We start from the raw sequence: 6157 nt of genomic DNA, 5'->3' as shown, positions 1-6157 counted from the left end.
TTGATGCTTAATCTTTTCCGCTGGACCATTAACCCACCCTGACCCACGAGCAGGGTGATTTCGTCTTTATTGGCAATAACTAAGTCCTTTCAAGTGAAAAGGTCAAGTGTCAATTAAGAAAATTCAGAAGGAGGTCATACTCAGGCCTAAGTCAGCTGTCTTACCTTTCAAGGGTGGAGTCATTTCATACATCCAGGGACTTTTAGGGCTTCCCTCATAGCTCAGTCGGTAAAGAATCTGCCTGCAGTGCAGGGGACCCGGGTGCAATTCTTGGGTTGGGAAGATCCCCTGGAGAAGGAAATGGCAACCCGCTCCAGTATTCTTGCCTAGAGAATCCCATGGACGGAGGAGCCTGGCGGGCTGCAGTCCACGGGGTTGTGAAGAGTCAGACACGACTGACGGACTTAGCGCGTCGCGAACCTGAAATCTGCTTCTGATGGCTCGTCCGCCCCTGTCGTGACCGCCCTCCTGGTCGATGATCAGCTCCGCTTCCCTGGACACCAGCCGTGACCACGCTCGTCCCTGACCACACGTTTCCCGCAGAGCAGCGACAATCAGCCTTCCCAGTTGCCTCTGATGGTGTCATCTGCTTCAAATCTTTTTTAAAATTTGTAAATAAAAAATTGTTAAATTTATTTTTGGGGAGATAAAGATTGTGAATAGTGTTTGTTGTTAGTATCAATGTGTGTATGTGAATATATGTAAAAAGAAATTAACTTTTGATCTTTACTACATCTCAGTGGATATAAATGAAAAATTCAACGTAAAGTCAAATAAGATACATACAAGTATTGCAATTCACATAATCAAATTTTAAGGATTCCAGCCAACAAAAGATATTACTATGAACTCTAGAACATCACTGGTATTGTGTATTATTTTATTGGAGTGTGGTTGCTTTTCAGGGCTGTGTTGGTTTCTGCTGCATCTGCTTCAGATCGCCACATCTGGCCACACTGCCTGCAGAATGGCCAACCCACAAGGGGGCCTTACGAAACCGAAACGAGCCGCAGCCCAGATTCTGGCCTCACCTTGAGCCCCCCGACCGCCCTCGATGCCCCCAGGCTCCAGGCTCCTCCTGCTCCGGCTTCCTCACTTTCTCTTCCCAGAACGCTCCCCACTTGCTCCCTCTTTCCTCCTGAAAAGTCCGTGTCAGTCCTTGAGGACCGAAGTCAAACTGTTCTCTCTGCACGTCTGGCCGGCAGCCCCCACCACAGGTGGGGAGGACTCTTCAGCTCCCTCCCTGGGTGCAGACAGGCGTCAGATCTTGTTCTACGCTGAACTCCTGGGATGGTCTCTGCCACTTGGGTACTGCAGACATTTTCCTTTACTTCAGCTTTGTCTTACCTACTCAATGGTTCCAATGTCCTGCTGTTCTCAAAAGGACTTACAGCTTGGTAAATTCATGTGGCATCTTCCATTCAAGGGAAATTTGAACCCACGATGAGATTAACTTCTCTCCTTTGAGACCACTAGAATCTCTCCTATTTGCTGGTCTACAATGATCTATCTGGTATTTGCAATCAAAAGTTAAACTCTCATGGTATTTTGCCATGCGATGATTAATAAAACTGAGAACTCACTGGCGCTTAGCCAGTTTGCTTTGTAAGCGTTTTACTCGGTGAGGCAAGAAGCCCAGTTTGGCGCCATCTCTCCCAGCTTTGGGGAAGCCGCTGAATTGGTCTGTGCGCGGTGTCTCATCATGCAGTCGCGGCTGACTCTTTGCGACCTCGTGGGCTGTAGCCCGCCAGGCTCCTCTGTCTATGGAATTTTCCAGCAAGAATACTAGGGTGGGTACCCATTTCTACTCCAGGGGATCTTGCTGACCCAGGGATTGAACCCACGTCTCTTGCATTGGGAGGCGGGTTCTTTACCGAGAAGCCAGTTGAGATTGTCTAGTGTGGACTTGTTCATTGGTTCCGATTGGTGAATCAGTTCCTAATAAAGCTCTTGGTGGTTGGCAAGATGTGAATGGTTAAGTGATGGAGGGAATTTTTCAAAGAATTCAAATTACTCCATTCAAAGGAGTATCCATCAGTGTAAGATTATATCTCTTCTGTTCTATGGGTGTCAGAATGTCCTATCTCCTATAAAAAGTTATGGTGATCGTAGTTGGAGGTGTTAGTTTTTGATGTCCTCATCTGATGAACAGACAGTTGGCAGTGATATGTTGATCTACCCAAATTTTCCTTTGATCCTGAGCCAGGGCTGTATCTCTGCCACATTAGGCAACGAGAAAGTTGCCTAATATTCACCCTCAGCCAAGCAACAAAGCAAAGGCAGAGTGAATGTGTGGGAAGCAGTTCTGTGGCTGATACAGTCGGGGATCCAATGCAGGTGTTGAGTCCTTTTTGGACAAGAAATTGGGATAAGGTATGTTCTTGGTCCTGGATCTGAAAATTAGATCACCATCTACATCTGAAAATTCTCTCACCTGGGTCCGCTAATACCTCCCATTAGGGTCTGTATGAGTTTAAAAAGGCTCATTTATTCATTCAGCAAACACATACTAAGCATGGACTCTCAGGGTCAGTGAGCGCTGGTCCCTGGGCATACAGAATGCCTAAGGATGCTTGCTCATAGGAAGCGTGCAAGCCAGTATGATGCCACTGAACAGAAAGACAGTGTTTCCAAATGGGAGCCACCTGTGTAACACTGAAGCTTCCCAGGTAGGATACCAGGAACCAGAAAGGGAAGAGTGAGCATTTACCCAGGGAACTCCCATCTTCACCATTTGAGGGTGATTCCCACTTTATCTCTTAGACCCAACCCCCTTGCCCAAGGTCTAGACCCACATGGCCAGAACCAGACCACAGGGACCTCCAATTCAACGCAGCCAAACCAGCACTGTGGACAGAGACCTCTAGTTACCCGTCCGATGTCCATTCACCCTTCACCACATATGGCCAGAGCCCTGATTTCAATGGGAGTGGCTGCATGCCCATGTGAGAAACCAGTCTCCAGCTTCTCTTGCAAATGGATGACAATGGGATACAAGAGGCTGGGGCTTCTGGAAAGCTCTTTAAAAGAAGACTAACACATCTCTCACCATGACTGATTCTCCTCTCCATTCTCCTTGCTACGACATGAAATTCCACTGTGGAAGCTGGAATCTAATGTGATAGCTGGAGAGCAGAGGGCATCTGGTGACAATGAGGCAACTCTGACATGACCTTGAAAATGAAAACCGAGTGCTAGGGATGGGCCTCCCAGTGGCTCAGGGGCAAGGAACCTGCCCACCAGTGCAAGAGGTGCGAGTTCAGTCCCTGCGTGGGGAAGATCCCCTGGAGAAGGAAACGGCGACTCAGTATTCTTCTCCAGTACTCTGCCTGGGACATCCCATGGCCAGAGGAGCCTGGTGGGCTACAGCCCACAGGGTCTCAAAGAGTCGCTTGCATATGTGCAAGGACAGCGGAGAAGGCGGCTCTAAGGCGCCTAGGACAACGCTGACACCGTGGAGCTGCTGTGTCAGCCCTGAACTCCCAAGCTCTAGATTTCTTTTCCACGGGAGAAAGTAAAATCCAATCTTCTTTAAACCATGAACATTCTAGAGCTGTCGCTTGCAGTGAAGTACGGTTCTTAGTGGCTGCGGGACTCACCGTTACGCGCCTCCCAACTCTCCTCTGACTCCTGTCGGGTCAGCCCTTCCTCCGGATGCGTTATTATGTTCCCGTCCCCACGCTCTGCCAGCCCGCTAAGGCCTGAGCTCAGGAGCTGGCAAACCCATCCCACTGGCCGGTTCCAGCCCTCCTCTGCGTTTACAGGTGACCTTTGGGGGCGGGTCCAGCCACCCCGGTTCCTTGATCTATCTGCTGTGGCTGCTTTTGCAGAACAGCAGCAAACACTGAATGTTTGAGGCAGACACCCGTGACTTACAAAGTCCGAAATAGTTGCCCTCCGGCCTTTTACAGAAGAGGTTTGCTGATGCCTGTATTGCCCTGAAGTCATGCCCGGTTTCCTTTAGTCCTCGCTCCTGCAGGATGTCCACAAGCCCCCCCAGTCCTGCCTCTCTGGGGTCTCTAAGTCCCGTCCTCACTGCAGCAGTCTGCGCTGTGAGACCCCCGGCGGGCTCGGGGGGCCACGCACAGGGAGAGCCCTTGTGGAACTGGTCCCACTGCCCCATCACCCCCCCCCACCCTTTCTCCCTCGAATCAGACCGGGTCACCCAGGGCGCCAGAGACCCTGGGGAGCCGGATGCGCAGTGCCGGAGGGGCTGAGGAGACAGTGAGGAGCCCCGAGGGCATCACCCTGAATGGAGGGGGCCGGCAAGAACTAGACGGCAGGACCAGAGGCCTGCTCAGCTGGAGCTGTGGCCCGGGGGTCCCAGGCGTGGACCGACGTCACAGGCCCAGAAGGTGGGAAGGAGAAGCCCTCCTTTCCTCCAGTCTCAGTCACTGGCCACCGCTTCCGAGCAGACCAAACCCAGAGGAAGGTGGCCGGGCACAGGACCCCGGCCAGGAGCAGCCTGTTGCTCCGCCCAGCAAAGCTGATCGGAGCTGAGCAGAGGAAGGGCAAGGGCGGCAGCCGGGGCCTCGGGCCCCTCTGGTCCGCTCCTGCACTGCGGACGGGCTGACCTTCCTGACCCCCGCCTGGCACTTCACCTCCCGTGCGCCCTGGGCTCTGCTGTGGGTCCCGTTCCTGCGGGGCACATGAGCCCCACACACTGGGCCCCTGCCGACCCCCGACCACATAGCCCGTGCCCCCCAGGCCCACGCGCTGCTCAGCAGGCTGCAGTGTCCAGCCTGTCCCTCGGGCCCCTGTCCCTTTGCACAGGCGGTCCTCTGCCTTTCTGGGATGACGTTTCATCTGGCACATCTCCCTCCCCGCGTGTTTCTTCCGTGTTCAGCGTCCACAGTCTCTGCCACTGAGGCGTCTGTGGTTCACATTCCTGGGTCCCAGCACCCCTCATGGCTCCTCGGAGCCGTTGACTTCCTGGTCCGTCTGTGCCGCGCTCTCCTAAAGCACAAGCCTTTCACCCTGCACGTGGCTCTGGCCCTGGGCCTGCCAGGCGCCGGGCACGCAGTGCTCCCTGGGTGCCCTTTCCTGGGTGGATGGAGGTGTGGGCACCGGGGGCTGCAACCCCAGCCCAGACGCTCTGCGGGGAGCCCTGCACCGGCTCCTCCAGCTGTGGCAGAGGGAGCCGGGGGTGGGGGGCAGGAGCGGGGCTGGAAACGCGTCCAGGAACCTCTGAGAACACGGCTTCACCCTCACCCGCCCAGGAGAGCTCCAGGGGGCAGGGCAGCCTCCCCCGCACCCCCCGCCTGGGCTTTCGGACAAACCGAGGGTGCTTTGGTGTGGCTTGTCCTGGCCACATCCACAGCTGGCTCCTCCATCTTCAGAGGGTCTGACCTGTGGCCAGCAGAGCAGGAAGACCACCCTCCTCCCGCGGAGCCCCAGACCCAGAAGGGTCACATCTCAAGGACTCCTGCAGCATCCAGGCAGAAAGGACCAGGGGCGGCCTCTCCCAGGCCCCGAGGGTCCCCCACATCCCAGACCAGACCTGCCGGTCCGCTCCTGCTGCCTGTGGGGCCTGGGATGGGGGCGCCCGTCCTCGGCCCCACCCTCCGTTTCCGGCTGCGCTGACCCTGGCCGCGCGGAGCCCGCCTCCACGGGGGAATCGCGTCACAAAGGCCTCTGCACGATGCTCTCAGCATCGCCAGGCCAGAGGCCTCTGATCATCACTGGGGGCACAGTCGATGCCCTTGTCCGGCTTTGAATGACCAATTCTCTCCCTGGCTCTCTGCTAAGTAGGTGTCATTGAGAACAGTTACCTCGTGCGAAGCTGGCCGCTGGCCTGGACTCTGCGGCTTCCTGCAGCTGATGAGAGGCGCAGCGTCTTGTTCCTGCTCTGCTCTCAGTCAGCCCCACAGAGCGGCCCGCAGAACAAGGAAGGTTCTTTCCGTCCTGTTTTTCAGCCAACGTGGCAGTTCCACCGATCAGAAAAGAAAGCCAAGCCTTGTGCCAGGCTCTAAAAGAAGGGCCGGGGCAGCCTGGGCGCTGGCTGACTCTGAGCAAATGGGGCACACGGGCTGGTGTCAGGCCAACTAGGTTTCCAGTTCTGGCTGCCAGCTGGGTGACGTTGGACAAATTGACTCACCCTCTCTGAGGATCCTTTCTGCATCTGTAAGATGGGATGGTAAGAGTACCATCAGGTCGG

This window comes from Bos javanicus, chromosome 10 (genome assembly GCF_032452875.1).
Source record: "Bos javanicus breed banteng chromosome 10, ARS-OSU_banteng_1.0, whole genome shotgun sequence".
NCBI lineage: Eukaryota > Metazoa > Chordata > Mammalia > Artiodactyla > Bovidae > Bos > Bos javanicus.
The sequence above is the reverse complement of the archived record's forward strand: the minus strand, read 5'-3'. Positions refer to the sequence as shown.